We start from the raw sequence: 9,678 nt of genomic DNA on the forward strand, positions 1-9,678 counted from the left end.
ATGGTCTTGACAATTTGACTAACGTGTTGAAGAGATGTGAAGAGCACAACCTTGTTCTAAATTGGGAAAAATGCCATTTTATGGTAGAGGAGGGGGTTGTTATTGGAATATGTGTCCTCCGACAATAATGCGATCACAACTGTTGATCATGATGATCACATGTTTAAATCTCATTTTAAGAATACATGTGGGATGTAATATTTTACAGTCAACTGGTCCACACATATCGGTAATGATTGGCTGACTAGAGTTTGACATTACTGTTGTGCGACGGTGGTGCTCAGTTGATCCCCTTAGGTCATACCTAAAGGGTAACACTCTTAATTGATTATTTAATTGATCGCATGTCGATACGGGTTAATTAAATTGCTTAAAATTGACGGACAATTTTGTGAGTATTATTGACGTATCTTATTGTAATTCGATTGAATAAGATACGGTCTAAGTAATCAAATTGTTTTATTACTTAGATAAAATTATTGTTTACGAAACAATTGAAACTGAATGAATAATTTATTATAAATACAAGACGTTGTGATTTAGAATTGATACACCATTTTTGGTAAAAGTAATTATGAATTACTAAGTCGATTTTGTACATGACGTATTTTTATTAATACGTTGATTTTTAATATGTTAAAAATACATTACAATTACACATGACTAGTGACATGTGACAATTGACAAAATATAAAATGGACCTCTCATTTTATAAAAGTGCCGAAAATAAGGAGGGAGTATTAGGTTTAAATTATGTTACTTATGTTTAAGTGGAAAGCATAATCATTAAACCTAATTCATAGCCATGCACACCTAGTTGCTTTTGTGAAGAGTATCTTGGTCATGCATTGGCTCTTGCCACCCCCTCATACCCGGTTTTCCTAGAGCAAAGGCCAAGGGTTTTTACAATTGATATTGTGATATACACTATGACATTCACTAGTGTATTATTCATTCTTTCACACAACCAAAACTTAGAGAAGTTTAGAGAAATAAAATCTCCAAAAACCTTCCTCTCTTGGCCGAAATTACAAGAGACCAAAATAATATTTTGGGTCATTTTTAGTAAGATTATTATTATTCTAGATCAAGTAATATTAATCTATTAAGAGGTTATCTTGGGTATTCATCTTTGGGAGGGATTCTATATTTGAATCCTTGTTATTCCATTTGTAAGGAAAGCTCAAGAACAAGTAAGAAGGAGATCTTACTTGTGCCCTTTAATCCGAAACTCCCATAGTAAGAAAGACGATTTCTTCTCTATTTCTATTTATGTTTGCATGCATAAGATCTAGATTTAATTTTATGACTAAATTAAATGTCACATATATGAATATGTTAAATAATGAGATTAAATAATTTCTAACAAGCGGTATCATGAGCCTTAGGTTGTTTGTATTCAAATCGGTTATTGTTTTTCCGAGTTAATCTAATTAACAAACAAAACTTATAAATTTGTGTTTATTATGACATATCACGAAATTTATTTGCATGTTAAAGTTTCTGGTCCTAAAATATATTTAGGATATTTTGGTTTATTTATGGATTTTTATTGTTCATTTTATATAATAATGACATTAAAATGGGATTTTTATGATAAAAATATCATTTTTGGACTAAAAATAGCTAAACTTTGATTTTTTCAGTGGTTTTTGGATATGTTTTCACATATATTATCTACTGATGTCCTGTAAATTGTCATAATAAAATGAGTTGTTATGCTCGAAATATGGATTTTTAAGTTAAAATCGTATTTAAATGGGTAAATAGGTTAATATGAGTTATATTTCGAATCTGGTCATGGAAATTTATTATGTTGTTACATGCAATTTTACAAGATGTGTGTAAAATATTTGGCTATAATGAAGTCTTTATGCATGATTTATGAGTTTTTGATGAAAAATCACATAAATAGTGACTTTAATTAGTAAAAATGCTAAAAATACTTCATGACTAAATAAAAACGTCATATGTTGCATTTTATCATATATTTCAGATATAAAAGTGAAAAGTTTATAAAAATAATTGTTCTCATATTTTTATGGTGATAATTATTAAAATCGATAAACCGCAACATTGTTTTTCTCGATAAATTTTCGAAGTTTTTAACCTAAGTTTTGAACATTATGAGTGTCATGGTATTTTTCTAGAATGTTCATGAGTTTAAATTTCAAATTTTGAATTTATTTGAAATTTTTATGATTTAATTTGAAGTTTATGACATAATTTTGTATTTTAGGTCCATTCATGAACAATATTAAGAAATCTAGGTTAATTATTGTCAAATGTTAGTGGAGACTAATTTTGAGTCCTAAGATGGTTAGGGTAATTAACTTGTACATAAATATGATTTTATGTAATTATTGTGATTTTAAAAGGTTAAATCACGCAAATCCGTAAAAACCGATTAATATACGATATTGGCTCCTTAAAGGCGATTTAGCATAAAATTTGGCATGTTCATACATATTATAATGCTGCATTTTATTTATAATTGTCATATTTTAATTTTATGTAATTTTTGAATTATGTAATTTTACTTAGTATGGCCTTAGTTTTTAATTGATATTACCCGAAATGTATGGGAATATCGATTCAGTTGTAATTTATTGTGATCTCGTATCACCGTTTTGTAATTTAATAGATTTATTTTATTTTAATTACAAATGTATAATAGGAAATTATGTAATTCATTTTGTAATTTATTTATTCCGGAGTACCTTGAAGACGGTGCCACTCGAGAAGGCGATCCATTAAAGAAAGTATTGCCTTGAAATGCATGCCAAGACCGAAGTTCAAGGGACCAAAGGAGTTGGTTTCCGAATTTTTAATAGTTTATTAGATTTACTATTTTAGGAAGGCCATACTAGGAATTTATTTATGTTTTGCATTTTATTTATATGTTGCATGCATCGCTAAATCGCCATAACTAAAACATGCATTATCATTTAATCGAGTTAATCGACCGTGTCAATTACAATTATCGTAGTTCACCGCTTTAGTTCGCTTAAAACGTGATAGATAATAAATTGACATGACCTCTCGCTAAAATAAACAATTGAGACTTAGCCTTACCAAAAAGTAGAAACCATGGAAACCTATTTCATGAGGGAGTGCGCTCGGCCACACCGGGGTACAAACCTTGTTACGTAGGGGAAGTGGGTGATAAATGTCTATCCACCGAATTCATGTTGATATGGGATGAATCGGCTACCCCGTGCCCAAGTTAATGTGAATTTGGATCATGGACACATCTATTTGAAATTTGGATTGAGCTCAACGGAAGTATTCGTGACCGTAGTCGCATGTGTTCCGGGCTATAGATAAATATTAGAGTAATTTTATCGACCGAGAGTTCTAAAAGTAGAATTGATTAAAGAGTTAATCCACCGAGTTATATTGATAAGGGATGAATCGGCTACCCCGTGCCCAAGTTAATATGAATTTGGGTCTCGGAATCATTTATCAAGTTGGGTAGAGGTCACTAGATAAATGCAATAAAACTAGTTTAAATTAAAATTTTACGAGTGTTATTATTATTTTAAAACGACAAATGTTTTATTCCTTCTATTTTCTGTTTTGTAGACCACTTTTATTTCTCATAACAAATGGCCGCACCAAACACCAACGCCGCACCTCTCACTAATGTTTCATGGCTCCGATCCTTCATGGATCGTTGTAAACTTGAAAAGAATGGGTCAAATTTCTCCGATTGGGATGCCCAACTCAAATTAGCCGCCCAAGGTGACGACAAGCTTCGTTACCTCACCGAGGCCTCTCCACCCGAACCTAATGCTAGGTCGAGTGCCACCACTAGGGAAGCATATGAGGCTTACCACAAAGAATCCGCCGCTATGAAAAATGTGTTGATTTTTGCGATGGAGGCGGATCTCCAAAGGAGAGCCTTTAAAATGGGCACCGCTAATGAAATCTATTCCAAACTTGTGACAATGTTTTCACAAACTCCGAGGATCGTCCAATATGAGGCGGCCTCGGCATTCTTTGATTTCGATTTTAAGGAGGGCCAAAAGTTAGCCCTCACGTGTTCAAATTGTTGGAGCTAGTCGAGACATTGAAACTTCAAAAGGTTGAAATCCCCAAAGAGCTCATTGTAGATAGGATTCTACATTCCTTATCCAAAGTCAAAGCATATGTTCAATTCCGGGTGAATTTTAACATGCAAGACAATGACGTGTCTCTTGAAGAGTTGCACAAGTTACTTGTGCAAGCTGAAAGAGACATGGGGTTAAATGTTAACCCACCTAAGGACGTGCTTAATATAAGCACTAAGAGCAAAGGGAAGTTCAAAAATAATGGGAAAAAGGGTAAGAGGCAAGCTCCCATGTCCACCAAGGCTAAGACTTTTGAAGCTAGCACTTCCAAGACCAAGAAGGGTCCTCTTGATAAATGTCATTATTGTAATGGTGTTGGACATTGGAAGAGGAATTGTTCCAAGTATCTTGGTGACATCCAAGCTGGAAAGATCACTCCAGTAGGTAATTGACTATCCTTTCTTTTATGTTTCTAATTCAACTATGGTATTTTGATACAAATTTGTGATAATGTATCCCCTTTTTATTGTAAATAGGGCCTCCTCCAAGCAAAGACAAAGGAAAGGAAAAGCAAGCTTGAGAAATCATCAAGGAGCTAGGAGTAGCTACCAATGAAGCTTGGCTTTTATTATTGTCTTATTTTAAGTTGTGTTTCGGATTTTTAGAACTATTTTGATTTCCGTGTTCGACATGGAAATGGTTGATCCTTTCTAAACAATGGTTGTATTTTGGATTATGGAGGCTTGGTTGGCAACCCAAGTCACCCCTTTTATCGTATTTGTTTGTTCTAAAAATTCGTCTTTATATGCTTGCACATAGAAACATATGATCATCTACTTAAAGTGATCCAATAGACAACAATAATGATGGGATTCATTATATGTCCACAAGCTTAAAGCTTGTGTATGATCAATTATAAAGTGATGTTGAGTTGATGAACTCTCCTAAAGGAATGTCAATTACCAAGTACACTCATCAAATCTAAAACTATTAGTCATTCTATGAGATAGTCCTCCTTATGCTTCAAAATCATTATTTGTGTCTCATAAGCTATCTTTGAATAGCTAGTGTATTTACTCTAAAGATAGAGTGGGAGAAAAATGAAGACACAAAGAATACAAAGATAATTTGTATACTTGGGTAAATGAGATCTACGAAAGAAAGAATGAATTGTATACCTAAATAGATAGTATACACGAATAGATGAGATCTATGGTCTCGAATAGATGAGATCTACATGACAAAAGAAACCAAGTGAAGTAATCAAAAGAATATGTTCTTAAGATAACTACACGAGGAGACCAAAAGAAAGTTTTGAAAGAAAATGACTAAAGAGAAGTCTTAACAAGAGATTTGGCTAGTTTATGAACAACATATGACCAAGAGTTTCAATATTGATATTTACTTAAGAGCCTAAATGAAACAAAGTTGCATCCTTGAAAATAAATGAGATTTATGACTAAAAGTTGCAAAGAAAGATATGCCGATATCTACAAGAACTAAGTTAATTGTTAACCACGCTAGTGTCATTACTTATCCTCGTTATGAAAATGACATGGTTAAACCTCCTTCCGGAAAAGGGTATTTTGAGAAGGACGTGTACTAAATGAAATTCACATTTAAATAATGACATTGCTACGCATCATTATAAAATGAATGAGTTAGAGATTAAAAATCTCTTTCCATAAGTTTAAGATTCAAACCTTTTCAAAATAGGTATTTTGAAAAGATATGTTGGGAACATCTTTGGTTTTATCTTAATAACTTGGCAAAGCTAAATGTATTTCAATTCTTGAAATGTTTCAATTGAGTAGTCAATTACGAAATATGTGGAATTGAGTGGGAGTTTGAAATTATCATGTGAAGACATGTAATTTAGTGGGAGCAATCATCTTGTAAAATTTATAACTCATTGCTCATTGAGAATGACGAGCTAGTACTATCTTTACAAAGAAGTATTTGAGTTTTTAATTCTGGATGAAAATGGACTGTGATGAATCCAATCACATCATGGGATGTTGGATAGGTATTGAGATATACACATCAAATCAACGAGAAACGTGGGTTATTCATATCGATGAAAATGGAATTACCATAAGCAGTCATGGTCATTGAACCTAAGAATGGTTGATCACATGATTAAAATTACTAATGTTTCCGCCATTAGAATAATCATGCACATGGCCTATAATGAATCATATGCTTAAGAGCATGATGACTCATTGGTAAGCCATAGAAGAATTGTCATGAATTCTCAAGAAGAACTAATGAGCTATTCTAGTGTTTGACGGAACACTCTGTTATGTGACAAGAAGTTGCACATATTGAAATTCGAAAAACACGTAAGGATTTATGAAAATCCTAAGCTATTCAGGCTAAAAGGAGAAATAAGAAGTTTGAAAAGACACTTGTTATAGTAAGAAGTTACTCAAAACTAGTATTTTATAATATGCTAGGACTTATGAGAAGTGCTAGGCTAATCATCTTACAATTGTTGCAAGACCCTACAAAACGTATACCTAGTGCATTGCGAGTTGGTAGAACACTTGACCAGTGCAAGTTATATCATCCACCACAATTCGTTGGTTATGTGATAAACAACAAGAAAGTTCTTTCAAGATAAAGAACCTAAACCTAGGTTGGGAACCTAGATGTGTACTTGGTAAGGTTCATGCTATGATAGATAACATGAATATAAAGGAAAGTGCAATACAAGAAGTATGAACACATGGACACATGGTATGTTAAACTTCTATTGCACTCAACTAGTGTTTACACACTTACGATATACATCACAAGGTTGTAATATGGTATTGACTACCCGAATGGGATGTCGACATTCGTCGTTTGAGTTATTATTAACTCACCTTATACTTTGTTACATCCAAACGGGTTGTAGAAACAATTGAACCCCGTTAAAATGAACACGGATTAGCATTGTATTCGCCCATAGTCATTTACATGAGGTGACGTCTCGAAGTGACTAGAGTGTGATGCGATTGATGGCAAGTTCAAGTGCCATGGAGTCATGTGAGATGACTAGTCGATCACATAGGCAGACTGTTAGGAACACATTGTCGGGCCTTATGACCACTTATAGAGTTCTGGCAAATTTATATAGCCTGGTCGTGGCAAGAGCTACTATAGTATTCTAATGAGTCGATTCTTTTAACTAAAGACTGTTCGCCTAAGGTGCCACAGTTTCAGATTAACTTTGATTTATGTTACTACGACCTTCGTAAATGGGGTCAAATGGGCATATTTTGGGTTATGATGGCTGTGGCTAGTCGAAGGGAATAAGTGCGTTAGGAATTGTCCACCCCTTGTCAGGGTTATAAAAATATCTCAAGGCACTCGAGGAGTAATGAACTGGAAATGCGTGGCCACGCTCGGAAGGTATCTATGGTAGATAATTCCGGTCAATCAATTATTCTCCAGACCGAGGAAACCACTCTCGATATGATCATTTGCAAGTACGACCCGAAAGACACCTTGCATTGAGTGGGAGATAGTAATAGGACAAGAGAATTGGTGACGCACACTTGTCGAGGACAAGTGGGAGATTGTTGAAATATGTGTCCTCCGACAATAATGCGATCACAACAGTTGATCATGATGATCACATGTTTAAATCTGATTTTAAGAATACATGTGGGATGTAATATTTTACAGTCAACTGGTCCACACATATCGGTAATGATTGGCTGACTAGAGTTTGACATTCGTCGTGCGGACGGTGGTGATCAGTTGATCCCCTTAGGTCATACCTAAAGGGTAACACTCTTAATTGATTATTTAATTGATGGTATGTCGATACAGGTTAATTAAATTGCTTAAAATTGACTAACGATTTTGTGAGTATTATTCACGTATCTTATTGTAATTCGATTGAATAAGATACGGTCTAAGTAATCAAATTGTTTTATTACTTAGATAAAATTATTGTTTACGAAACAATTGAAACTGAATGAATAATTTATTATAAATACAAGACGTTGTGATTTATTGTTGATAAACCATTTTTGGTACAAGTAATTATGAATTACTAAGTCGATTTTGTACATGACATATTTTTATTAATACGTTGATTTTTAATATGTTAAAAATACATTACAATTACACATGACTAGTGACATGTGATAATTGACAAATGACAAAATATAAAATGGACCTCCCATTTTATGAAAGTGCCGAAAATAAGGAGGGAGTATTAGGTTTAAATTATGTTAATTATGTTTAAGTGGAAAGCATAATCATTAAACCTAATTCATAGCCATGCAAACCTAGTTGCTTTTGTGAAGAGTATCTTGGTCATACATTTGCCCTTGCCACTCCCTCATACCCGGTTTTCCTAGAGCAAAGGCCAAGGGTTTTTACAATTGATATTGTGATATACACTATGACACTCACTAGTGTATTATTCATTCTTTCACACAACCAAAACTTAGAGAAGTTTAGAGAAATAAAATCTCCAAAAACCTTCCTCTCTTGGCCGAAATTACAAGAGACCAAAATAATATTTTGGGTCATTTTTAGTAAGATTATTATTATTCTAGATCAAGTAATATTAATCTATTAAGAGATTATCTTGGGTATTCATCTTTGGGAGGGATTCTATCTTTGAATCCTTGTTCTTCCATTTGTAAGGAAAGCTCAAGAACAAGTAAGAAGGAGATCTTACTTGTGCCCTTTAATCCGAAACTCCCATAGTAAGAAAGACGATTTCTTCTCTATTTCTATTTATGTTTGTATGCATAAGATCTAGATTTAATTTTATGACTAAATTAAATGTCACATATATGAATATGTTAAATAATGAGATTAAATAATTTCTAACAGTTGTACTCGGTCACATTGTCTCTAGAAGGGGTATTGAGGTTGATGGTGCTAAGGTTGTCGTTATAGAAAACTTGGCACCTCCTTCTAATGTGAAGGGAGTGAGGAGTTTTCTAGACCACACCGGATTCTATAGGCGTTTCATTAAATATTTTTCAAAGATAGCAAAGCCATTGACCTCATTACTCCTTAAAGATTCCACTTTTGTATTTGATGAACTTTGTCTTGAAGCTTTCAATAGGTTGAAGGAAGCATTGGTCACAGCCCCAATAATCCAGGCTCCAAATTGGATCCTCCCTTTTGAGATCATGTGCGATGCTTCGGATTTTGCGGTTGGTGCGGTTGATACCCGTCGTGAGGTGTCAAAAATAATATTTATAAATTCCAACTACAACTATAGCTAGCGGCAGTCGGGTCGAACCACAAAGAGGCAGACGTAATTCTTAGCTGTTTTAGTTTCGGTCTAAGGTAACAAAAGGTGGGGGTTTGATTGGGTTTGATCTATAGCTAACAACAATAAAAGAAAAGTAAACTAATGAAATATATAAAATCAAGTATTAAAGAGGTACTAGGATGGTCGGTTTGTTATAGTTTCGGCGGCAGCATATTAAACAGGTCTAAACAAAACACATGAGGCGGGAAATAAAGAGGTCCTCTCGGTCCACTCTTAACAAATAGCATCTTTCGATCTCGCTATAGGTCCCTAATATCACTAATACTAACTTTCGTCCTGAAAAGCGATTTACGGTCTAAACTTTACCTATCTTTCGATCCCGGCATAGTTTAGTCA

This window comes from Silene latifolia, chromosome 9, assembly GCF_048544455.1.
Source record: "Silene latifolia isolate original U9 population chromosome 9, ASM4854445v1, whole genome shotgun sequence".
Lineage (NCBI taxonomy): Eukaryota > Viridiplantae > Streptophyta > Magnoliopsida > Caryophyllales > Caryophyllaceae > Silene > Silene latifolia.